Source organism: Psammomys obesus, unplaced genomic scaffold (assembly GCF_907164565.1).
Source record: "Psammomys obesus unplaced genomic scaffold, mPsaObe1.curated_primary_1811, whole genome shotgun sequence".
NCBI lineage: Eukaryota > Metazoa > Chordata > Mammalia > Rodentia > Muridae > Psammomys > Psammomys obesus.
The window spans coordinates 28,604,322-28,631,112 of record NW_026596040.1 but is presented as its reverse complement, the minus strand read 5'-3'; the positions used below and the strand labels follow the sequence as shown (position 1 = coordinate 28,631,112).

The following is a 26,791-nucleotide window of genomic DNA, read 5'->3' as shown; positions in this document are numbered from 1 at the left end:
ACTTTCTCAGTGCTTTTGGTATGAAAGACAACCCAAACAGGGATGCAGAAACTGGGGAAAGCAACAAAGGTACAAGATCCTAGATGTACCAAAAACACTGGCAAGAGAGAGAGAGACCATGTAAAAAGCTCCCAACCAGCAAGACAGGGGGATTATTCAGATCGACCTTGGTGCTAATTGCTTAACAGCTAAAAGAAACTAGTTTGGAGCAATAGGGGTCAGAGCTGTGTGGGAGGCCCAAGCTGCTGGATACGATTTTAATAACTGCTTGGAAATGACTTTAGTTAGAAGACAAGTAAAGAAACGCAACTCTTCCAGTGTTTCTTCCTTTTCTATATACTAGGCAGACTCCACGCCATGTCAAAGAATAAAACTTTATCAATCTCCACAGTAACCTAAAACGCTCATTTCTGTAGTGAAACCATTAGTAAGTATTTAGAGGTAGTTTTCCTCTACAGGGTAAAGTCTACAATGCTCTATCGGCCCTACCTTAATTAGACGTCACCAATCACCTGAACACAGTTCCCGGCCTAAATTCAAAACACCCATAAGGAATTAAAAGCCTGTTTGCAAGTTTCCAAAAGCACGTTCCCCCTTAGGAGAGCCAGCAGAGCAAGCAGTCGGCGGGGCAGTGTCTCCATTGCCAGGGAAAACCTGAAATGCTGGATGTCTAAACAAAAATGTTTCAGTGGGGATTGGAGAGATGGCTCAGTGGCTAAGAGCACTGTCTGCTCTTCCAAATGGATCCAGGTTCAATTCCCAGCACCCACAACTGTAACCCCAATTCCAAGGGATCTGACAAGGAATTTTAATTTTTTTAAAAAAAATTAAATTTTAAAAAGATGTCTGCAGTATAGACTGTCAAAGCAGATGCTGAGCCTGATGGACAACTGATGGGCAGAGTGAATGGAATTTTATGTAAGAAGTGGGAAATAGTAAGAGCTGGAGGGGATGGGAACTCCACAAGCAGAGCAACAGAACAAGATAATTTGAACACAGGGAACTTCCCAGAGACTCATACTCCAACCAAGGACTATTCGTGGAGATAACCTAGAACCCCTGCACAGATGTAGCCCATGGCAGTTCAGTGTCCAAGTGGGTTACATAGTAATGGGAAGAGGGACTGCCTCTGACATAATCTGATTGGCCTGCTCTTTGATCACCTCCCCCTGAGGGGGGAACAGCCTTACCAGGCCACGGTAGAGGACAATGCAGCCACTTTTGATGAGAACTGATAGACTAAGATCAGAAAGGAGAAGAGAACCTCCCCTATCAGTGGACTTGGGGAGTGGCATGCATGCAGAAAGGGGAGGGAGGGTGGGATCGGGAGGGGAGGAGGGAGGGGCTTATGGGGGGATACAAAATGAATAAAGTGTAATTAATAAAAAATTTTAAAAAAAAAAAGATGTTTCAGTGGATTTCCCTGGGCACATGAAAATAAATGGCTCTAGGAAGTCAGTGCATCCAAAGAACTTCCTCCATTTAGCCCAGCCCTGATGTAACAGAAACTGCTGCTGTGGCAGAAAACCTACACAAAAGCAACTTCCCATCATGGCCATCATGTAGGGGGAAGGAACGGAAGCATTATGAGACACACACATATGCACACACACTTGCACACGCACACATCAACGCAATTCCTCAAGACCCTGCCTCCTAGGTTCTATAATCTTCAGCAACAGCACCACCAACTAAGGGCCAAGTGTTCAAATGCATGAGCCTCTAAGGGACATTTCTTATTCAAACCAAAACACCTGTGAAGCCCACATTTTCCATTTGTCCTGAATGTTTTGTTACTACCCTGACATAGGTACTTCAGTAGTTTTCATCACATCACTTCTGGAAGGAAGTCAATATGCATAAGAAAACATACAATTGAGGAAGACATCTGAGATGGCTCACAGGATCTGTTCTGTGCTTTAATACTTATCTGAGCTAATCTTACACACAAACACACAAACTTGGGCCTGAGCCTATTCCTTCAGAAAAAAAAAAAGACCAACCCAGATGACAGAAGTCATTTCAACAAAGTACCCTGCCTCCTGCAGATGGCAGAGGGCAGAAACATAATAGCCTCCACTTTCCCAGAACCCCACACACGCTGTCATGACCCATGAAGTCAGTGTTTATGAGTCAGCATTTATTTGCAATATAAATGCTGTTTATGTTGAATAAAGATGTTGAAACACACCTGACAATACGGCAGCCATATAACTCGGGCTTGAGGATACAGAATGCTCTTCCCAAGGGTCCTTGTGGAAGTAGCATCCTGAGTGTTCAGCCATGGAGGGTGAAGGGAGCAGGTACCAGGGAGGCAGGGCTTCAATACTGAAAGGACACCCGGAAGTGCTGAGGTGTAAGGTCAGCACCAGCAGCACTCTGCCAGGAGGAAGCTCCACAGCAGCTCTCAGCATGAAGGCCTTTGGGGACTGCTCCCTGTTCCTGTCCATCCCAAGGATATACCCTGGGTCCCAGTACACTCCCATCGGTGTAGCCCAGGTTTCCCTCGCTACCTCCAGACAGGATCTCTACCCCATCTCAAGTCTCCAAGTAGCAAACAGGGCTTTGTTCAAAGTGATGAATTTCAGAATTGCTAAGGCAGGCAGGAGGTCACCCTTGGGAGAACCCTGGATTTTTGAGTAGACACAAATGATGGCAGGCAAGCATATATCAAGCTTGGTGTATCTTTGGGTCTTCATACACTAGCATCCTTCGAGGTACCATATGGACTGCCCAACAGACACAAACAGCATGAAATACAGTCAACTTTTTCCTAGGTGGACATACATACATACATACATACATACATACACACACACACACAGGCACACACGCATCTGTGCACATATCGAACACACATGCATACATGAATGCATGTTCACCTACATATGCACACACTATGAGCAAATGTAAATAAAGCCCGTAGGCGACAGGAGCCAGTGCTCTCTTGGAACACCTAGTGGTAGAAACAGAACTTCCCAGTTGAAAGAAGCCAGAGGAAGGCCAAGGGGGGGGGGGGGGGTCCCAGGAAAGGCCTGGGACAGTGGTGGGCTCACAAGAGGGCAAGGACGGTATAAAGGCACTTCCGCTTCCCTGCCTGTAGGTAGGGACACAGGACACTGCACCTACAGGCTGGCAACCGCTGTGTCAACCAGTGATCTGAACAAAGTATGATAGGGAGGACATCCTAGCTGTCCCACTTGGAAGTGAACCTATGACCCTTTGCAAAACATGCCTGCTGTGTATGGCTATAGATGAAAAGAGTTAAGAAGTTGGCTTTTCCAAAACGCTAGTCATGAAGCAATGAATATGTCTATAGTCCGTTCTAAAACAGCCAAAATCAAAGAAATATTTGTATACTTGTGAATCCCCTTCATGGGCCAAATGAGAGTGAGATCCCCAATGGCTGGTATAGGATGGATTGCACAGATCAGCACATTGCCAGGAGGTCCCCCAAAAGCTGCAAATGTGTGCGTGTACTTCCAAGAGCCTGATGAGGCCGGCCCTGGTGAGATGGCTACACTCGCTTTCTCTGGCTCAATGGTGTGATGTCACAGATACAGCCCACATGCTGGAGGCATAGCACAGGGCACCCACCATGGTGTGTAGGGATAAAGCCCTGGCAGCAACCAGCTCTGAACTCTGTTCCTCCTAAGACCACCCAGGTCAGGCAGGGCATCTTCATTCTATATTCAGTACACACAGTGCCCAGTGAGGGCTTCAAAAGGTAGAAAACGGAGCATAAAAGACAGTAGAGCTGAGCAGGGAGAGGTGACACACGCCTTTAATCTCAGCGTTCTGGAGGCAAAGGCAGGTGGCTCTCCGTGAGGAGTTCTAGGCCAGCCTGGTCTACAGAGTGAGTTCTAGGACAGCCAAGGACTACACAGAGAAACCCTGTCTCGAAAAAAACCAAAACAAAACAAAAAGACAGCAGAGCCTTTCTTAGATGACTGGAAAGTCTTTCCAGAGAAACAGGACTTTCATTTGCTGGAAGACAATAATCGTTAATACCTGTAACTCATTCTGGTTAATCAGAACTCACACTAGTTAATTTGCTAGCTAATTAGAATTTAACAGGCGCTATCGCCATTCAGGCAAACTCATTTAACGATAACGGAATTCCTATGCAAGGCTTGGGTGAAAAAATGGAGAGTTGAGTCTGTTTAAACTCCAGTGTGGCCCCTTCGGTGCTCTTCTTTCAAATCCCTGTGCCCAGGAGGCTTAAACTCACTGGGTTAGCATGTCCAGTTCTGACCCATCACCAGCAGCAGAGCCTGCCCATGTCTGGGACACAAACGTGCCATCACAGTGGCAAGCAGCCCTCTTCATGCAGGCAACCTGAAAAGACGCTCTGTACTCCTCACAGCCAAAGCAGAGGCTAGGGGCTGTGGATGTCTCATAACACTCGCCCAGGGGCAGCTAAAATGGCAGTGCAGCCATCCTTCACGGAGCAGCTGCTGTGCGGAGGTCATCATTGTGTGGGATCTCTCCTCAGGAGGAATACATCTCGATTGCTCACATCGCTCACAGAAGTGCAAGGCCAGGCGGGTGGGGTGAGGTCTAAATTCCTTCATCTCAGATGCTGTCTCTCGGTGCTGGGATATATCTGGTTCCACATCTCCAGATCTCATCTGTTCACCCTTTTACAGGTCAGTGCTCGGGACCCAGCTATTATAGTAGGTAGTCGGCATGCAAAGTAAAAGACAAGATTTTCCTTTAAGATTGCTTTTGTTCTATCCCAGGGCACTTCTGGTTGAGCTACTATGGAAACACCAACTAGAGGTAACATATAAAGGGCACAAATTTAACAATGATATATTCTCGAGAATTTCTTCTGCCTCCTTTCATGATAGCTCATTTTTATCCAGTCAGAGAACTCCGTCTCCAGTTCTTATCCCAGAAAACAAAACAAAATGAAAAAAGAATCCCAAGCGCTTCAGGTCTGGCCCAACATTTCCTCATCTGGAAAAAGGCAGATCATGTGGGCCATGCCCTTAGAATCTGCAGCTCCCAGTGGTTCCCAGAGTGTTGGGCAACCCCTCAGAGCAAGCACATGGCAAGAAGGGATGGTGGTATGAGGACAGTTCTTATTGCACAGTTTCCTTCACAATTAGCCTCACACCTCACAGAACGTGACCCTTGATGACACAGTCACTTAACTCAAGGAGGAGCCCAAGGGAGCCACCAGGCTCTCCCCAGCCTCCTATTGTACAGACAAGATCTTAACAGCAGATGACCTCAGACCAATTGAGGGCCTTATTTCTCCACGTGAAAGATAAGAGTGATCGTAATACTTCTAAGGAATTAATCAAATAAATCAAATTAAATAACGAATAGAAAAAGATAAATAGCAATGGAAATGTGAAAGGGCTTCTCAATGGGGAAACTGAGGTCAGGGGGCTTGTGTGACCATGGTTTCTGTCATTATTACACATTACATAATAGTGTCCACTGAGAGAATGGACCTTGAGTTGTTCATGCTATATGGAGATAAACAAAAAAACAAGATTCCATGTTCCATGTATGTCTTCTAACTGCTTTTCCTGTTAAACAGGATCACCTCTGTTCCATCTGGCCTTAGAGATGGAAGCAAACATAACACCTCTGTCACCAAGTCAATAAGAAACTGGCATGCTGGCAGTCACTGTCCACAGGCCCAATGTTGTGGCAACCCTCCTTTATACCAAGCTATGGTACATGCTAGCAGCCTCATGTGCAAACAGCCCACTCATGAGCGCTTCATGGAGCCTCCTCCTGCCTGCTCACAACTGGAAGAAGGAGAATGCTTAGTTGTCTTCGTTTCAAAGAAAACACTTGACCTTCCACCTCGAGGTCACAGTTATGCTCTGAGCCAGGCAAAAGTTAGCCCCCGACCCCATCTTCCAGACACAGTGGTCCAAGACCAAAGACCAAAGACTACATCTGTTCAAGAATCCCTCACACATCCAACGCCTTCACTTCTGAGAAGACCTGCCCGTTTGGGGCCTCCTTTATCACATACCTGCCATATTAGTACCACAAGAGTTAATCCTCAGGAACACCCTAAGATCCACAGACAGAGCTCCCACTGCTTATTCAATGCCTGAACGCTGGCAGTCCCAGTTTGCACCCTCACCCTAGTCCTCTAACTCTGCCCCTCATGCCACTCGCCCTGATTTCTGCAACTCAGCCCTCCATGACCCGGGTCCTATATGTCAGCCTCTAGCTTTGAACCCCTTTTAATGTTCCCCAGGCTTCCCAGGTCATCTCTCTGTACCCATCTCTATTAAACATAAGGCCTAACTCCCCACACATGCAGGATGGCCCCTGGCCAGACTTCCAGGACAGAATGTTGCAACCTTGTCTCTAAGTTGACCGTGTTGGTTCTAAACAAGTGTAAGAAGGAAGGGCAGTGACATCATGATTTTAAGGAGCAAAGAGGCATAAAAACGTCACCTCCAAGAAAGGGATATCAGCACTTCTACAAATGAATTCTGCAAATCAGCTCCAGCTCTGACACTAGAGTATGGTATGCACCATGTTGGACAAGGAACACTTCCAACAGCAGAGGCACAGCCCTCCAGGCTGCAGACTAGCCTTCCAAATCACACAGGTGACTAGAAGAGTCGGCCCGGAAAGAAGACTTGGAACCTTGCCCTGCTACTAGATCAAAGCTAGATAGTAATCTCAGGGGAAGGATGGAATAATAATTCGTCGTGTAACTGGTTCCCCATCTAATAAGAAATTCTGTCCCACGTAGAGCAGCCCAGCTTGGCCCCAGGAGTAAGACAGGGCCAGATGGAACCACTCTGTGGAAAGTAAACCTTTCTACCCCCGTAGCAACTTCATCCCCGCCTCCGAAACACTTCACAAGATACACACCTAATTTTTGTTTTCCACAATTTTTCAGAAACTGACTTTCTGTTCCACACCCTTTACTGGGAATGTTCTCATTATAAGAACAGAAACACAAGATCATTTTTTTAAAAAGGATTTTTTTTTTTTTAGCTCATCCTTAGCACCACACTTCAAGGCATCTATTTTTAATGTTTATGTCTATTTCCTCTCAGTCTGTCTTTTGGGTGTGCGGATTGGGGGTGAGGGATATGATTCAAACCAGACTCTCAGCAAAAGTAGCCTTTGCTCACACCTTCCCTGCTACAGGCAAGACTGCCCAGGTGTCCTGAGTGGACAGAGAAAGAAATCACTGTGTCTGCGGTCACTTTTCTTATAGGTGAGCATGGCTAGTGCTATGGTCTATTACACATGGGCTGAAAAATCATTCACAGAGAGAAACTGCCACTCTGTCCAGCTCATCTTTCTCAGGTCCTCTGCCCCTTGTTCCACCAGGCCCTTGATTTTCACTATCTCTGTGTTGATTTTAAGCCCAAGACAACCAAATAAATACGCAAACCCAGGAAATCACCTATAGTACCAGAACAAAATCACAGCTGGAGTGGAGAAAGTGAGTCAGGGTTCCAGGAAATAATCGAATGCTTAACCTACTTTGAAAAACAAAGATTCATCCTCCTTAATCACCTCCACTTTAAACTTTTCCTGTTATCAGAGGTTGTCTATAAAAAAAAGTCTCTTTATAACATAATTTCTAGAACATTCTTAAATCTAATAATATTTCACAGCTTGATGGACTTGCTCTAAACATAAGAACAATATTAATTCACCCATAATGCACGTAGCTAGAGATTTAGGTCTGAGAGAGTCAAAAAGGAGGGCAAAGAGTTGGTCTAGAAAACAGTTGCTTCTTCTGATTTCTAGAAGGCAGTTTACTTTGTGGGGGAAAGTAAAAAGTAAGTCTTTAATGTAGGGATTAGGAGTGGAACTCTGCGGAAGAGGGCTTGCTTAGCATAGATGAAGTCCTCAGTTCAGTTCCAATCCTGGAGGAAGGTAATGTAAGTAGAGACCCAGCCCAGGACAGTGGATGAGAGCATTAAGTGACTTGTCCCCAAGCCTGTCCCTGCCACCTCTGCAGCTGTACTTTACCCCTTCCATCAGAACCAACTGTTTGCATTGAGGCCTGACCTAATCCGCAATATCAGAGGTGAGGTGGCCTTGTACCCACCCCGGCAGCCACCTAGACAGCAACAGATGGACAGAAGCCCAGGAACTGCTCTGCTTCAGCACCAAAGCTTCACCAAGCCCTGGGAGTCTTGAGGACTGCATCTGTGCCCCTGCCAAAGAAGGCCTCCCTTGCTCCCATGCCCACTTATCCATGTAACTAGCAATACTGAATTGCTGCTGGACAATGGACAGGGCAATGATCGGTCTGCTCTCAGTGTTTTCTAGGAAGAGGTATGGTATAGTATGCCATAGACAGGAAAAAGCACGGTTGGGAGGACCCCTGACCAAAGGCCTTGCTGAGACCTTCTGGTCTCAGTAAGCATCAAAGTGAAGTAAAAAACATAACCACTCCCAACAACAACAAAAGGATTCTGCCTCCATCTAGAACTACTCCGACACCCAAGTACGGTGGAGCCCCTGCTTCCTCCTGGCTCTGACACCAACTGTGCCTCAATGGCAGGGTTCACTCAGCCTGTAATGCTGCCCATGTAGGAGACCCAACACCAGAAGATGACTTTGCCTAGACAATGTTATTCTAAATGACACAGAACATGACAACCAGGTCCTAGAAGAAATATGCCTCAAGAAAAAGGGTGCTAAATTCTCCAGCCTGCTTTCAAGGGTAGTTCTCAAATCCTTTCGTGACCTTGTTGAGACATCCCCACCTCCAGGAGCAAGATGAAATGCCCCTTGACGTACTATTATATCTTAGCAACAGTAAACAAGAAAGTGAGCTTCATGGATCACAGTAGCTGCCGGCAGAGTATTTGAGTGGCAGGCAAAATAACAAGTCATCTATTGAGACAACCCAGTTTTTATGCAAATGCAGAGAGTGTGTTTCATCTGCATGGCAGACCCCTTCATGGGGGACCTCATCATTTTATTACAAGCCCAATGTCAACTCCCTATACATAACTACGAGAAGAGGCCCCTACAGAAGTTATTCAGTATGTATTGATCACACAAACTAATTACCGGAGACCAGAAAGCACTTCATTTGCCACCTAAAGTACTGACCAGTGACCTCGAGCACTTTTAGTAGAAGCACCTGTCTCTGCTGCTCTCCTGGGAGACAAGAGGGTCTGCCCCACAGAAACCCAGCAGACCGGCCAGCCTTTGGTCTTTATCACCAGCATCAGACACAGGATGGAATCTGCCGAAAGCCTCACAGCACTCATCCCCCACAGCAGCTTCGTGCAGTTTCAGGAGCACAGTCACCAGAGGCAGCATTTCCTGGGGAGAGCTTCGGGGAGGAGGGCAGAAAACCCTGGCCACACGTGTGAATGGCTTACACCGGGGACTCAAGAAGAGCATCAGAAGAGCATCCATCGGCTTGGCGACAGGGAAAGACAGAGTCACACAGAGCAGTGAAGAGATGAGCAGGGAGGGAGAAAGGCACAGCAGTTAGCAGTGCGTCCTCTTCCAGGACCGGATCAGGGGCCAGGACCACACAACAAGCAGCAGGGACAAGACACAGAGGCAGTTTTTGCCAGATGGGAAGAAACTGAGCTGAAGTCAACATGGGTCCATGGCTGAACACCCTGTACCAAGCCAGGGTGTTGGTACAGGGTTAGACTGCGGACAGAAGTCAGGATGAGTGGGACCCTGATCCAAGAAGAAGCTGTGCCGCCTAGCTTCCAGCCGGCAGGAGCGCTGGTCTTCCTGTTTGTCAGAACCCGCAGTGCTCTTCTGAGGCCCTTGAAGAGCCTCCAAAAGAGTCCTCCTTGAAGAGTCGCCGGAAAACAATATAGAAAGGAAATGAAAGCTCACGGAGTGACCTGGGCTCTCACACTTGCCGCGGGGAGTCTCTGTCCACCACAGTCCCTGGAGAGGCTTCATAGTTTGACCTCTTTACTCTCATTGGTTTAATTATGCATATCTTCAAATTTGATGTCTAAGGTTTTGCCCTGCCCTCAGAATTGCATAGTCTATGTGCCCACCCTGCCACCAACTGCAATTCCTCAGGTTCAACAGCCCTCAGGAAACAGCCTGCTGTGTGGCTTGGACAGTAACAAGAGCTTGCCTTCCAATTTGGTTTTAAAACTAAAGGAAGGAAGAAAAAAAAAGATAAATTCCACTCTGAGCTGAAGGGCACATTGTAGAAGGAACAAATCTATTAATTACACTTCTATGTACATCTCATTAATTATTTGCTCCATAAAGCCAAAGAACATGAAATTTGACGTCTGTAAAAGCTGTAAAATGTTACAAGTGTTTTGCAAACAGAAAGCATTATTATTCCCACGTGAAAGTGATCGATCTGGCTTTCTTGCGTGAACTGTATGGAGCACAGAATTTAATCATTTTTCAAAATGTGAAGAAATAGAATGTATTAAACCATGATGGTCAGGTCTCAGCCCAAGTGTGAATAACTAGATATGACAACAGACCAGAGGTGCTGTATCTTCTATGGTGACTGCTCCCTTCCAGAGGCTTGGCCTTCAGGGTGGCAGTACTGGAAAGCAGGACTTTTTGCACGTGTCTGCTGCACATGGGATGTCTTCGGTCATTGAGGGTTTTCCCTCAAAGGCGATAAAAGGATCACGTTTTCTTCTTTGCTTTCACTTTCTGTTAGTGACCTGAGCTGTTTTGTTCTACCACCTGCTCCTTCGCCAGGATGCAATGCCTCTCCACAGGCCCCAGATCAGTGAGACTAGAGTGTCTAAAGCCATGAGCCAAAATGACTCTTTTCTCTTTACAGGCTGATTATCACAGACTTTGTCACAGTACAGAAAGCTGACCAACCCAGTAGATACAACAGACTTGTTTGTTTGTTTGTTTGTTTGTCCGTCTTGACCATGTTTTTCAGGAAAAGGAAAACAGGAAGAGCCCCATCAGAGCTAGTCCCACACCGTGACACACCAATGACCATGGCGAGGGCTGGCCCCGGCTGATGTTAACTAAATGCATGCCTCTTGCCCTTGTTTACAGTCTTCCAACAAAATTCCTCACCCTGTCTTTGCTTTTGAAAACTGGCCCAGCCTCCACCTGAAAACCTGCATGGACCCTTTAGGTCTGGTCTATCCCAGGAACACTTTGCTCCTTCAACACCCCCAAGGTTACACTGCCTCCCACCACACTTGCATTCTGTCTTGAGCATGAACACCTACAAGTGTATCAAATTTAATTCTCTTGCATCTTTCCCATGACACACATTCCATGAAGCCAGTTAAAGAAACTTTATCTCTCTATGCTCTGTGCACATCGAACACATGGAATTAACTCACCAAACTAAAGTGCCCACTCTTACAAACTAAAACGGTGCCAGCGCTCCAAACAGGAATAAATAACGTGGTGGTTTGAATAGGTCTGACCCCCATAGACTCATGCGTTTGAATGCTTGGCCCATAGGGAGGTGAGGCCTTGCTGGGGTAGGTGTGCCCTTGTTGGAGAAAGTGTGTCACTGTAGGGGCAGGCTTTGTGGTCTCCTATGCTCAAGCTCCTCCCACTGTGGAAACCCAGTCTCCTCCCAGCTGCCTTCAGATCAAGATGTAGAACTTTTCAGCTCTGTCTCCAGCACCACGTCAGCCTGTCTGCTGCACGCTTCCTGCCATGATGATAATGGACTGAACCTCTGAAACTTTAAGCCAGCCCTAGTTAAATGTTTTTCCTTCATAAGAGTTACCTTGCTTGGGGTGTCTCTTCATAACCATGGAAACCCTAACTAAGACAAATAATCCCAATATTTTGGGGACTAGTCTTTCATGTTACCTAAGCTGCTGGCTCCTTGTGTCCCTCTGAACAAAACTTAGGAAAGTGGCCTTAAAGTGTCCATGTGGTAAAACAATTAAACATGGATTGTTGGCACATAAGTGCCGCAGACTTGGGAGCTGTGTGGTATGGCCTAGTGCTTACCTAGCTTACGAGAGACCATGAATTTGAACCTCAAATGAAAAAAAAAAAAAAAATCGCAGCCAACCAAACAAACCTAATGGAAATAATTTAAACTTAAACTTTTAAATTGCAGGAGCTATAAGCACTAACATATATCTGTGCTTCAATCAGACAGCCACTTCACCCTTCCCTGCATCAAACCACAGACTCCAGGCCTCTGCACTGACTTCTGTCTCACTGCATTTCCACCCTGCTGGCCTGACGACCTCCTAAAGCAGTTGTTCTCAACTTGTGGGTCGAGACCCCTTGGAGTTGTGTGACCTTTTCCCAGGGGTCACATAGCAGATAGTCTGCATAGCAGATAGTTACATTATAATTCATGACCACAGCAAAGCTGCAGTTGTGAGGCAGCAACAAAAATAATGGTCGGGGGTCACCCCAACATGAGGAACTGTATTCAAGGGTTGCAGCATTGGGAAAATGAAGAGTCACCGCCCTAAAGGCTCTGAGTTTCGATACTATCACCCTGCAGACTATACTTCAACATGTGAACAGAGTGATGGGAAGTGGAGGTGGAGGTGGAGGACGCAGTCAGCGCACAGTCTTTAGTCTCTCTTAAAACCTCCCTGCACTATCTGAAGTCCGCAGAAAGTCTCCCCCTTTCTCCTCTAGTGGGGCTGTTCCCACAGTGTGCACATCTGTCTTCTGTCACTTGGGGACAGACCTATGTCTTTGGATATTTGCATTCTTGGTACCTAGTGTTTGGGCAGCATGTGAGTTCCAGAAGAAAAGAGGAGAAGAGAGAGTGAAAGAAAAATGAACTGGGGAAGACCCCCACTCTCCATCCTGTGGGTCAAGCAACCTCTCTTTCCTGTAGGTATGATGCTTTTTAAAACTGGATTCTAAGCCTGCTCACGGAATGGCCCTTATTTGCCAGTTGCTGCTCATACCATATTCCATTTCCTTCTTAGTCTCTAAGTCCCCAAAGAGGAGGAACTGGGCCTCTGACCACATTCCAGTTCTGGGCAGGCACTTCACAAACACTTCATATTTGGCTTAATAGCTTCCATTTAGGAAGAAATGTGTATGGCAATGAGCCCCTCCCAACTGGTTGCACACACCCTGTCTTATTTTTGTCCTTTCAAAATGTAAGAAATGGTCAAATTGTTATGCTGGAAAACAGCAAAGTGAGGTCTGGTACCTAGAAACTTGCTGGGGTCACAGAACCTCCAAGCAGTCCAACAGGACAAGAACTCTAGTGGGATGGACAGAGGAGCAGCAGGTGAAAGCCAGCCCCGGAGGTGAGACCTACGGGGGTTTCGGGGCCACAGGTCTGCTCAATCCTCCCACGTGGCTGTGGGCCGTCACCCCAGGGAATATGTTCAAGTCCCTGCGACAGCTCAGCTTCCTCAATGGATCAGGCAGGGACAGCCTTGACCATCAGGACAGGGACCTTCCTCAACGATCTAAGTGTACTCAGAGCTTAAATACATACCCTTTATTGTAGCAAGGATTTGCATTGCAGACCCAGGCACTGAGGGCTCCATGAAGTAACTCTACCTTGGCTTATTGTTCACCCTTTTCCTGAATTAAATGTGCTATGCGAGGCTAATAATAACTGTATAGTTATGATTATGATTATGGTTAGGGTTACTATCGCTATGAAGAAACACCATGACCAAAAGCAACTTGGGGAGGAAAGGGTTTATTGGATTTATACTTCTACACTTATAGTCCATCACTGAAGGAAGTCAGGACAAAAACTCCAACAGGATAGGGACCTGGAGGCAGGAGCTGATGCAGAGACCACAGAGCGGTGCTGCTCACCGGCTTTCTCCTCATGACTTGCTCAGCCTGTTTTCTTATAGAACCCAGGACCACCAGCCCAGGGAAGACACCATGCACAATGGGCTGGGCCCTTCCCCATCAATCAACAGTTAAGAAAATGTCCTAGAGCTAGGTCTTAAGGCCATTTTTTTTTTCAGTTGAGGTTCCTTTCAAATGACTCGACCCTGTATCAAGTTGACATAAAACTAGCCAGCACACTGTATAGGTACAATACCATCCACACTGCCCAGTATCTGTGCGCGCAGGTCCCTGCCTAGGGAAGGATATGGCACTCACTGGACCTCCAGCACACAGAAGAACCCTCTCTGGGGTCCAAAGCTCTGGTAGATGGATCACAGTGCCTCCAGGAGCAGACAGTCACTATACTTCATTGCAGTCTGTCTTCCCATGTAAGAACACCCTTGAGCACTTCTGGGAAGGCTTCACACGAAACAGACCTGCTACACAGTCCCTTGGACCCTGACCACTGTCTACCAGGCAGGAGGGCATGCTGACTCAGGCCCCCAACACACACCGACAGGACAGATGAATGCCACGCAGTTCCAATGTGCCAGTTCCCCCAGCTCAGGGACATGGGTGCCTGTGAAGATAGCTGTATTACACTAATTACAACCAGCCCTGGCACAGCGATGTCTTCCTCTACCCTTCAGGTACCACAAATAGGCTAGCTGTTTCTAAGCTTTCAATGAAAGAGTGACTTCAAGGAAGCAGACCCCACTAAAATGATTTTCATCTCCCTCAAGACGTAGGAGCAAGCAGTTTGGGAGACAAGGCATTATTGAGTCGCCTACTAGTCTGGATGGGCTGAGACCTTTGTTGGACATGAGCACAGGTGCAGAGAACATGAGGTGCTCCCGCTGAGGGCACAAACATGTAGCACAGAGAAGTGGCCATTGATTGATACACACAAAGGCATGTTAAGTCTGTGCCCTTGGTGGAGGACACAAATAAACTAGACCTATCACTCTCCAACAGTGGTCAAAGAGAACTGACTGGACAAGGTGCTACCTGGCTGAACCAGCACTCAGATGCTGAACCCATGTCCTCTCCAGGCCCTCATTTCTCTACTGTGACTCCAAGTGCACGCTCATAAAGGGAGAGTACAATAATAAGGAAAGACGGAGAGCAGTCTCCTGGGGGCTGCTCTTCCAGAGGACCTGGGTTCGTTTCCCAGCACCCGAATGGCAGCTCACAACAGTCCATAACTCCAGTTCCAGGGGACCTGACACCTTCACACAGACATGTACTTGGGCAAAATACCAACGCACATAAAATAAGAATAAATAATTTTTTAAAAAAAAAAAAAAAAGGGCAGTCTCCTGTGTTGGAGGTTGGCCTGATGCATGTTACTGACCCTTAAGACTTGGTTACACCTATCTTTGTTTTGTAAACCTGCCTAAGACATATCTGATTGGTTGATTAAACAGCCTATACCTGGGCAGGTCAGAAAGAGGTAGGCGTGGCTATGGTGCCTGGGCTTTGGAGGACAGGAAATCATTGGAAACAAAGGAACAGGAAGAGAGGAGGAAGGAAGAGGCAAGGTGGGTTAGCATGGAGAAAAAAACCACCTGAGCTTCGAGGAAGAACTCCAATAACAGCGTGAAAAGGCCCAGATGAAGAACACAAGCAAGTGCCATGGGATTAGGAATGGAAGATAGACCACATAGGAAGGATTAAGGTGGATGGCTTTGGATGGGGGCTGGGAGATGGATGGTGAAGATATCAAGACAGTGTAAGTGAAATATCTGCCCGGCCCATGGTAAATAAGGCGAGTATAAATCTAACAGGTGTCTGTGTCTTGTTATTTGTGATAGTGGTTTAAATAATTCCGCCGTGATAATCTTAGTGCTAATAATAGACCTTAAATAGCCCAACAGCCCTTATTTAATTTACTACAACACTACTTCCATAAAATCCTGTCATTGTTCATATATGTACATGATAGATGGTAAACAGACAGATAGACGATTGATAGCTAGAAACACAGAAATTATGATTAGGCTGTTAATGCACCCCTAATCTATCTGAATAAAATATACTTTAAATTTAAAACATCCTTCCATTTGCCCTTAACAAGCAGCAAGTTTTAAACCTATAACCCAAATGATACCAGCCAAGATTTTTAACAGTAAGAACAAGAAATAAAAGTATTAAAATCATATCATTTTACTGACAAGCATGCAAAGGTGTTGGCACTGGTTACTGTCAACATGGCATAGTCGCTGGGCAGCCCTTCTATCTGTGGGGGTGCGAGCTGCCCCATCCATTCTGTCAACTTTTGGAAGACCCTCAGAAGTCCTCATCTCCACTGACTTTCCTCTTAGAAAACTACTCAACCTCTGTATGTAATACAGAAATGTTCAAAGTAGACATAATAGCTCACGCCTGTAATCCCAGCATTCAGGAGGCTGAGGCAGGAGGACTTCCATGAATCTGAGCCCAACCTGGGATACAATAGTAAGTTTAAGGCCAGCCTGGGCTACAGAATGAGATCCTATTTTTTTAATAATTTTTTCAGTAAAATATTATTTATAATAGAGAAGACTAATATCAGTCTACGTGCCCTGAAACTGTTCTTTAAAAATAACAAGAAAACCAGAGAGGAGGGACTAGAGAGACAGCTCAGCAGTCAAGAACAAGTACTGCTCTACAAAGGACCTGAGTTCGGATTTCAGCTCACAACCGGTAGCTCCAACTCCAAGGAATCACCCAAACACAGCAAGGGCTGTTCAGTCAGAGCCAAATTTATATGCCCATATCTTGGAAGCTTAGCTCTTCCTATAATCTCAAACCTATACAGACTCTGTGTTGGTCCAAGATACACAAGTATTTACAGGGCATAAATGTATAACTCTCTGCGTGGCTAACTAATGGATACCCTGGGGTACCAAGGACAGAATCTTCATTTCAAGTTTCTTCAAATGTGAGCCAAAGGGGGGGAATGGTACTCCATGATCCTTCTACATAAATGGACACTTTGAAGTTTTCCGGCCTCCCCCTCAGCCCTGCATGCTCTTCTGTGGGCCTGTTTTCTCCCTAGGAAGTGGGCAGTCACACACAGTGGAAAGAGGAACAGATGTAGTTTTGAAGGGCACAGAAAAGCACTCTGCTGGCGTGTGCCTTTCTTTTCTTTCAAGGAACTGAAGGTACAAGGCAACAGACATAAAGCTGCTGACTTTCCAGTTCTCAGAACCCAGGCTCTCGCCGCAGACCAGACAGCAGAGAGCAGGATCAGAGCAAGGAACGTGGTGAAGAAACATCAAACGGGGAGGCACGCAGGGAGGACCCTGAGCATGCTGGCTGGCTAGAATCCCACTGGGGCCTGCAGAGAGATAAGTAGAGAAATGGCAGGACATTCCTCCTTAAAACCATATGGCCTCTGATGAAGAACTGTGGCCTGCCTGTGCAGCCCTTTTCCAAAATGTCAAAGCCACAGATCACTTAGCCAGATGGCCCAAGCTGTTCGGGGCTATGTTTTTCATTTACAGTTTTATATGACTTTGGATAACTTCTCGACCTGTGTCGGTAAAATGCAGATGTCAGCTATGTCTGTTGTGGGTCTGCTGTGAAGATTCTATTGGCTGATAGATGTACACTAAGAAGGGAACCCAGCAGAAAAACGCATGCCCGTAAGAGGAAATCCTGCCAAGGCGATCTGACCAAGTGCCAGGGTCCGTGCAGGTCTGACCAGGTTCATGGAGCCCTTCAGAAAGCAGCGCTCTGGCTTTGGCCCTGGACAGAACAGTGCCACCCTGATTCTGTGCACAGGTTACCAGTCCCTGGGGCCACAGGCAACAGAAACAATGCCGAGTTGTGCCTCCCCCAGCAACTGCCTATTTCTGGAGAGAGTGGCCGGCAAGCAACCAGGATCGAGCACAGTTTGGCAGGAAGCCTGCATTCTGCAAACCCCAAGGGCAGGAAGTCCACACACACCAAAGGGTCCCCCACCACACCCTAGGAGAAGGAAGGGCCAGCCAGAGGGGATGGAATAGGTTATTTCCTTCTCTAAGGCTTTGAATAGTCACTCCAACGCAGTTAGACAAGGGTGGCTAAGGGCACACACATATTTCTCACACCCACCCAATTCCTGACCTTAATGTCACTTAATAAGCCAAGCCTAGAGTCCTATCTGCAAGGAGAATTGCAAATCACTTGGCTGGGGCTCCGCATATGAGGTGGCTTTGTAATATGAGCAGTATGTCCACTAACAACTAGAGCAAGACCATTAACTTCATTACACCTGTCACTCTGCCAGCTGAGTCGCCAAACTGCCATGATAAAAGTACATCATGCCCAAGGAGTGCCACCCAGCCCCCCTTCCGGGAAGCACACACACACACTCATCCCATGCAGACAGTTTGTGTCTGTACCTGTATCAAGAACATGACTGTAAACAGCTTGGAACTTGGCTGCAGAATACCTCAGACTCTGTGCAGCTACGAACCTTTCCCTTTCCTGGGAAGAAGAATGTGGGTATGGACCAGAAGACCAAGATGGAGTCAGGAGTGGACAGGGGTGGGCAGCCTAGTAAAAAACAAGGGGAGGGAAGGGAGGTTAGGGAGCACAGATATCCGGTAAGTGGATTCTACCATTAAGCCCAAAGTAAAAATGGGAGACACACCCTTTTCACCTCTAAACCAGGTCTCAGCACTCCAGGCAGGGGCCTCCTGAGCAGCTGCACTTCCACCAGGCCCCAGGAGCGGTACACGGCCAGCTGGGCTGCACAGTGGGTTTGCAGTGCAAGCGTGTTGCAGACAGCAGTAATTTATTTATCCCTGTCATGTAACATTAACAATCTGTCTGAAGCTTGGCGAGCACCAACTTGCACTGTCATATAAACTGTCTGACAATCCTAAAGGTTTCATAAATGCTTCTCTTTTCCCAACTGACAACAAAACATCATTTCTTTTTTTTTTAAGTTGTCGTCTTTTCTGTCCCTTTTCTCTCTTCCTTTTCAAAAAGAAAAAAAAAAAAAAAAACTAAGGAAAAAGAAAAAAAAAAAGAAAAGAAAACCAGCAAGGAAAGAAGCCAGGCAGTCAGAAGTGATCTGTTAGCACTCTCAAACGCTTTACCATTTTCCTATGCTATATAAATAAATGAATGGGGTTGGGGCCAGTTTGGGGTCAGCTGTGAGGGTTCTGGGGTACTGAAGTAAAATCTGCAAAACAAAATACAGTCATTAAAAATTAATAAAGGGTGTGGAGATCCAACCCCCACCTCATTCTACTCATGGGAATTTGAGCCAGACATTCTGCGTCCTCATTAAGTGAATGCTGGCAGGCTGTCAGGGGTTTAGTGGGTTCTGGGAATACCAATATATTAACCAGAAGACTTTTGCATACCCTTTACAGTTTTTATTCTAGAAAAGTCAACCATTTGGCACAGTAGAGCCTTATTTTTGTCCAGGAAAGCTCTCAACTGCCGATCAAGGGAGAAATTACAGCTACATTCTTCATAATTTCCAAGATCTAGCTGGAAAACAAGCTTGGTGGAGAGAAAAGTCCTCGTGAAAACAACAACAGCAAAAAAAAAAAAAAAAGAAAAAAAAAAGAAAAAGAAAAAGAAAAAACAGCTTAAAAAGGTCAAAGTATCATTTCAAAGAAAAGCAATCTATCTTTAAATCAAATGGATGTGTAACAACACAGACATTATTCTCAAGTCTTCCTGTAACAGAGGAAAACCAGTATTAATTGGAAATCTGAACCAAATACATCTGTAGCCATGAACAGTACAGGCACTCACTTCTGTCGCCCAACATGAACACAAGCAACGGCATACATGTACACAGGAGCACATGCCCACACACAATCTCCCCCAAAAGTGGCAGGTGCTGGGGAGTATAAAATTCAAATAGTATGCAGAATTCCCATTCCTATTTGTGGGGGGGGAGGGGCGTGTGTGTGTGTGTGTGTGTATGTGTGTGTGCATGTCAACGCAAAAGAGGTCAACATAAGATCTTTTCTTCAATCTCTCCTCACCGTATTTTTTGAGTCAGGGTCTCTCACTGAATCTAGAGCTCACGAATTCATCTGGACTGGCTGGCCGGCAAGTTCCAGGTATCTGTCCATCTCTGTCCTTCATCACTGGCAGCCACATGGGCACTAGGGACCTTAACCCAGGTACTTGTGCTTGCACTCCAAGCATCTTACTGACTGAGCCATCTCCCCAGGCCCCTATTTTCTTATTTTAAAACTCACGGTTCACTTCTCGTGTACACTCATAATATAGGTCAAGATGTAATTTCCCATCTAACACAGCCCATGTTGGCAGAAAGTAACATCAGAGAATAATGGCTTCTGGGAGATTTTTCTACAAAAGGGAAAGATTGAAGAAGGAGGGAGCAGGTGAGCCAAGGAGAAATGAAAGGACGAAGAAAGGAAAGGGAAACATAGGAACACTGCAATTTGCCACCATTAACACTTAATACGTGTGTCCATGGGAATTGTGTTGAATAACTCTCACATTTTCCAGGTTAAAATGCCACATTCCTTTCCGAGCTGTTACTTCCTGAGTTTTCTCTGTCAGTTCTAACCCCAAACGAGACATATCCTAGCGACTCCGTAAGCCCAGACTCAGAGAAAGGAAAGAGGAAACATGACCAGGATTTCTATGAGGATCTAACCGGTCTGTATACTCGCAGGTATTCCTACCTAGAATCCTATGGGCTTTAGCTTCGTATGATGCCAGGACAACCCTGCATACCACTAAAAAGCGACTGACTTAATGTGGGGCATATGCACAGGGATACAGAGTTTGGGGGTCTTTACTTGCCAGCCAGCCAGAAACTATGGACAGGGCACAAAAGTCATCCTTCCCTCTCTTTGCGTCCCTGCCAGGCTAGGAATCCAGTCCTCCAGCAACCAAGATAAAAAACAAGAAAGTGACCCACGAGCTAGACTCTGCCAGGCTGCTAAGTCAAGCAAGACTGCAGCACAGTCCCAAACCTCTGAAGAAGGCCCTTGCTCTCAACATGCCTGGCAAGAGAACTATTCTCGGGACAGTCCCAAGTTGAGGGGAAATAACTATTTGCCTATGGATGTATATATTCTAACAGAGACGGGTGGAGAAAAGACTGTTGAACGACAAATGATGTGCCAACAGATTGCCACAAAATCCCTTAAGAAGCAGCTGGCGCTGGCTGGGCTCCACCACAGGGTCGTGGTTATGAAAACCAAGCACCCAAAAGGTGGATTCAAGAGATAGCCCTAAAGACCCGCTGGCATGAGTCTTTCCAACGTAAACACAAACCTACAGGACCTAGAATCATAGACAAGGGTGGTGAGCTCTTACAAGGGTAGGGGCAGAACACCAAGAAGCTAGAGGGTTTGTTGGCTTTGTTGTTGTTGTTGTTGTTTAACAAGGGGAAGGTATCTACAATTCCGTTACAGTAAATCCCTGACATTTACAGTCCCAGCTCTAATTCTTAGCTGTGTTCTACATTGGTAGCAAAGTTAATTTCTTAAAGAGTTAAGCCTTCCCTGGAATGACAGAAAACAAATACTAAAATCCAATAAATACTGGTAATACTTAGACCCCTTCATTGTCTGTGTAATGATTCAGATTTGACAGTGTTTCTTTACAGAACATTTATTCTACATTTCAAAAGGAATGAGCAAAGGCAGATTTACGATGCCAGTAAGCTGAGTTTAAACCACAGGGGAACACTGTAACTTCTTCCATACAAAATGAGGCCCTGGCTTGGTGAGTCTTCATAGAACCATCCATGAAAATCCAATACACAGTCCTGAAAGCCCAGGACAGATACAGACGAGAGGATAACGCTTGGGGCACCCAAACCAATGGAAAGCCATGGGAAGATGAGCCTGGCAGTGTTTGCTCAGCACGGCCCCTACTTTTTTACCTGGTGCTAGGACTGAACCCCGGGAGCTAGGAAAGCCTGGCGCCCCTGAAAGCTACCTCTGCACTCCAACACTCGCTTTGAAGCTCCAGCAGGGCTCACCCTCTTTACTCAGCTCCACCTCAAGTGTGGCCCTTGAGAACAACCTCTCACTTCACAGCCCACAATGCCTAACACACAGAAGGTCACCAATAAATATCACTGTCATAATTAACTCTAACTTTTAGCAAGGAATTCAGGGATGGCAAGGTGGCAAAATACTTAGAAAAGAAGGGGGGGAGACAGACTCAGGGGGGAAGAAAAGCCAATCAAAATAATCCGTTCTAGTTCATTAAAAGTCTTTGTGGAAAAACAAAGTCAGTTCCGTTGACTGAAGTACTGACACTCAGCAGTCACTCCTGTGCCTGGGCAGAAACTAGGAAGCCCCACTTGTTTTAACGAGTTTCTCACTGTCCCGACTGGCCAAGGCAGTGCCTCTCCAGGTAACCCGGAACAGACGCCCCTAGCATGGGCTCTTGGAATGATGCCCACCCACCATGCGTCCCCGTGGTCCTGAAACCTCCGCTCACTGAGAACCCTTGCAATGAAAAAGAAGAAGAAAGACAAGACAGGACAAAAAGAAAAAGTTTAAAAACGAGCAAGCAAATGCTCTCTGTGGCACCACAGCGAGTTAACGCACAGAGAGCCCACTGTCTCCCAGCGGCGTACTCACAGGGCGCGCCCCCCAGCCGTGCCCAGACGGCACGCCGGGCAGGGGTCCCGGGAAGCCTCCTTCAGCCCGTAGAGCGCAGAGCCACAACCAAACGCAGAGGCCGGCTGGGTGCTCTCCGCTTCCTGTTTATTCCACCGTGAGGGTCAAAGAGAAATTCAACACACGCCTGCTTCCTCCCGGCCCGGAGACCCAGCCTAAGTGTAACAGCAGCCGCCCCAGACAATCGACTTTGCCAGCCAATGCCAGGAGCCCCGGGCAGCCCGCAGCCGACGTCAAAGCGCGCGGGGGGAGAGACGGTCTGCGGGCTGGGAAGCCTGGAGCCCGGGCGCCCGGGCGAAAGGTGCAGGGGGAGGCTGCGGTGCCAGCTCGGGCCGCCCGGTCGCCGCTGACTTCCAGCCCCCCACGGCCGCGGCAGCTCACCCACGGGCCTAGGAGCGTCGCCGCTTGGGACGGGCACCCCCCCTCCCCCGCGCGCCCACCCGGGCCGCTGGGTGCCGCAGGATGAAGCGGCTAGAGCGGGACCCTGCAGAACATCGGGTCCCCGGGTGGGCAAGACTACGCCGAGCCGAGCGCTCCCGAGGACGGGCAGGCGCCCCGGCCGCCCCCCACGATCACCCGAGACACAGCGTCACAGACCCGGTGCGCCGGTCCCGGGGACGCAGGGACTAGGAGAGCGGCGGTCCGGCTCAGGCTGCCTGGCATCCCGACCCCCCTCTCCTCCCGCCCCGGCGCAGAGGTGAACTCCGGCCAGGCGCGGAGACCGCGGCGGGCGGGCGACACTCACCTGCCGCAGCCCCCCGGATGGGTGAGCGGGACCGCCCACCGCGCGTCGGGCCACCAGCCCCACGGGCTGCGGGGGAGGGGCAGCGCTCCGGGTGGCGCGGCGCGGCGCGGCGTGGCTCTTTAAGAGGGACCTGCCACCGGGCTCCCGGAGCTCCCCGCCCCCCCCCCTCGCCTTCTCAGGACTTGCAGCCTGTCTGGCGGCCGCCGCCGCGGCTCCTCCCCGGCTCGCTGGGGATCCCCGCCGGCTGACCGGAGGGAGGGAGGGAGGCAGGGAGGGGGGAGGGAGAGCGCCGGTGCTGTCGGGCGGGCCGGGGCGGGGGGGGGGGGGGGGGGCGCCTCCTACCACCGCGCCCGCCGAGGCTGGGTCTGTCTCCAGTCAGCCTCGGCCGCTCCTCCCCCGGCTCTGCGGCGGGGACCCGGCGTGCGGCCAGACGGCGGGGGCGGGGGGCGCCGCCGGGGGACTCGGCCCCGCCCAGGTGCACACCCGGTGCCCCCCAGGCCGCAGGACCCGGGCTGCGAGGGATGGGGAGGGGGGCGGATCGGAACCCCACCCGAGCCCCTGAGCCCTGTACAGAGCCTGGAGCTGGGGTGCGAGATTACGCTCGCTGCGGGTAGGCCACTGGCGGTTTGAGGAGGGGCACCCACTGCCTGGGGTGGGGGGCTCCGTGGGTGCCCACCCGCAGCAGAACTTGACCCTCTGCTCCCGACCCCAGGACAGTTAGAAGGAAGGGTGGAACGTCTGGGGAGCCTCCTCCTCCAGGCTGGAGGGAATCCTCTGGACGCCCCTGGTGTCGTGCCCTCGTCTAGGGATATGGGTCTGGACTGGGCAGTGGCGTGGATCTTTTCTCTAGGAGCTATGACCCTTTGCCCTTGAAGAAAGACCTCCAAGTCCTCCGAAAGCCGGGACAGGACCTCCACTGAGTGCAAACAATAGGTCCTCGGTCCTCCGGAAGGACCAGCACAGACACTGGTCTACCGGGCCATGTTTGATGGAGATTGATTGCTGCCACCGCCAATTTTATTGCAGTCAACACAATTAGAGAGTTGAGTTCCTCTCTGGCAAAATTATCCTCCCTGAAGCCCGTCAAAATACTTGAACCCAGGTTTCAGGTTTGGCTTAACAGAAATGAAAATAATTAAAGGGGTAACAGTTTTCACACACACACACACACACACACACACACACACACACACTTCTATGATATTTGAAATCTGCAGTTAATTTGTCAGCAACTTTTCCGCTAGGGGAATATTATCTTCATTCAGTTTTTCTTCAGTTCTACTCAGCCATCATAACAATCCGTCTTTGCTTGTGACCTAACAGTGACTACAACTATGGAGAGGCGTGTGTTGGGCGTTTCTCACAGATTGCCTTTATTTAATCCTCAGGATAACGGTGAGCCGTGCTCCGCTTTACAGATGATGAAGTCGAGACTGTGGAACATTTGCTGACGTGCCCCCATCCGCAGAGATAAAGGTTTAGCGTTGCTAAATGGCCCCATCTAACATTAGTCGTGGAATCCACGTACCATACCGCCACCTACCTTCAGCAGCTTTAACACCAAGTTCTGCTCAGCTCAGCCCAGAACAACTGAGACAGCTTGCTCTGCCAGGCGCTGTGCTGGCTCCCGGAGGGGGTGAGGGGTGCACAGGTCCCAGATAATAGAGGAGCAGTGTACAGGGGGAGAGGGCGGGGCTTAGCCCCCAGCAGTTAAGGAAAACTTTTTTTCCTCCATTTCAGCTGTTCAAGCAGCCGCACAGCACTTTACCGTAACGGAAAAGCTGGAGGTGTTGGAGCTGGGCTTGGTAAAATTCATCGCAGTCCTCGTTCCGGCTGTGCGCGCTCCACGGCCCTGGGCCCCAGAGCTCAGGCTGGAGCTTAGCAGGGACCTTGTTCTGCTCGGACTGAAGGAGTTATGTGTCTCTAGTAAAAGAGCAGAACGCGATCCTAAGGACTGAAGAGATTTGGGGGAATGAATGGAGCCTGGCAATGGAACAGACAAGTGAACAGTATTGGAGAATGATATCATTTAATTGGATAGAAATAAGATGAAATGTGTCTCTGAGTAAAAGGAAGTGAGGGGAAAAGCCTCTTTTTCGTTGTCGATCCATTGCAGTTAACCCTTTGAGTCAATTAGCCCTGCCCGTATTTAATCCAAACAAGGTTACTAGCCTGTCATCTTAAGAGATAAAAATAGAAAAGATGAAGCTGAGCAATTGATTAAAAAAAAAAATCTAAGGGCCCCATATGACCACAAGAAAAAGTGAGTCAGAGAATATGATTCTGTTATTTAGATCTCAGGCATAACATTTAGATGAAACTTAAGCTTTGTGCCTTTTAAACTGAAGAAAAGAAGATGGACAGACTTGCATTGTGGGGAACTCCGGTTCTGGAGAAGTGAACACTCCAGTCTAGATGCTCAGAACCAGAATCTAGAGATTACAAGGTCTAGGAGAGCAGGGCCCGTTCCTTGTGCCTAAATATCAGGGTTTCATCTTGTTCCCCAGGATGATAAGGCCTAAGAGAGCAATCTATAAACTAGGGATGGTCCCTCAAGGGTTGTTTGTGATGCTGGTCATCCGCACACACATACCACTCTGTCTGCCTCCGTGCTCTGGGGTACACACGCCTACAAGATCCTCTTTCTTTGGAAGTAGGTTTAAAGTCACAAGAGATGGCACAGTGTCCTGTGCAATGAATGCCCCCCCCAACTTAGTGGGCATAAAACCTTGAGGGTTTTTCCTTGAGGACACAGAGGAGGAGGGAGATGGGTTAAATGAATAAACAAATAAATGGTTGCCTCAAAGATGATCCATCTAAACCCACTTGTATAAGGCATCTAGGCAACATTAGCAAAAGAATAAAAGTGTTCCTAAGTGATTTGCCGCTTACAAACAAATATTCTAGTGCTAAAAACTCATAGGTCATCCTCAGAGCTCCGGATCGCCTCAGTCTGTCAGGATCACGTCTGTGGGCTTAGATTTTTCACAAAACCTACTTTATTTGGGGTTCTTGAGCACCTTTACCTCCCTTCTAACCCCTGACCTTAGGTAGGAGATTATTAGGGAAAAGGACTGTAGACCTCTTTATCTACTTCCTGCTGATTAGGGTCGATGGGTCTTTAGGGGATTACCAAACTCATCGTCAAGTTACCCGCAAGTCCAGTCCAAAGGCCAACACCAAGCAGCAATAGGATTCGGAAGATTGGGACAAGTTGGCGAAAGCCACAAGACTCAATTGGATTGCCCCAGAAGTTCTCTGGAATGTCTCGTTCTGCAAAGTCAAGTGTCAAACCACGAGGATCAACACAGCAATGTTGATCCAAAAAACGATGTCTCTCTGTGCATAGGTCTCTATATATCGCCTCTCCTCAGAGTCTACCCACAAATGTTCTCGGCTGACCCCTCACACATGAGAACTCACAGCAAAACATCACGTGCCTCTCACAAGCCAACCTTCAGCAAAACATCACAAGACAAAGCTGAGTCTTCAAAGAAACCAGAAATTTCCACTTCACACATCTGCCTACTCTGGTACCAGTCTAGCCATGTAGTAAGTGTGTTCTTTGATGCCTTTCTGGTGAGCTAGGGTCAGGGAGACTAGGAGAGAAAGTTGTGTGATTTTTGAAAGGAAAAAGTACAATGTGGTTGTTTGTGATTCCCCTCTCCCCGCCTTGGTTTGAGATCCCCTTGTCTCC

General features: G+C 48.0%; 1 protein-coding gene across 7 annotated transcripts in view; it reads right to left on the bottom strand.

Moving 5' to 3' along the window:
- The window catches only part of Ldlrad4 (low density lipoprotein receptor class A domain containing 4), a 332,822-nt gene extending 309,498 nt beyond the window's left edge, over positions 1-23,324 (bottom strand). For 3 of the 7 annotated variants that reach the window (XM_055622727.1, XM_055622721.1, XM_055622728.1), the window contains exons 1-2: positions 23,095-23,324; positions 18,111-18,264 (exon numbers count right to left, since the gene is read on the bottom strand). The gene's annotated coding sequence lies outside the window, so the exon portion shown is untranslated. Of the gene's footprint in view, positions 1-18,110; positions 18,265-18,361; positions 18,516-22,310; positions 22,483-23,094 lie in introns of those variants that run through there. The other 4 variants (XM_055622725.1, XM_055622724.1, XM_055622726.1 and 1 more) reach the window with 4 other exon arrangements.
- Between the last annotated feature and the right edge of the window lie 3,467 nt (positions 23,325-26,791).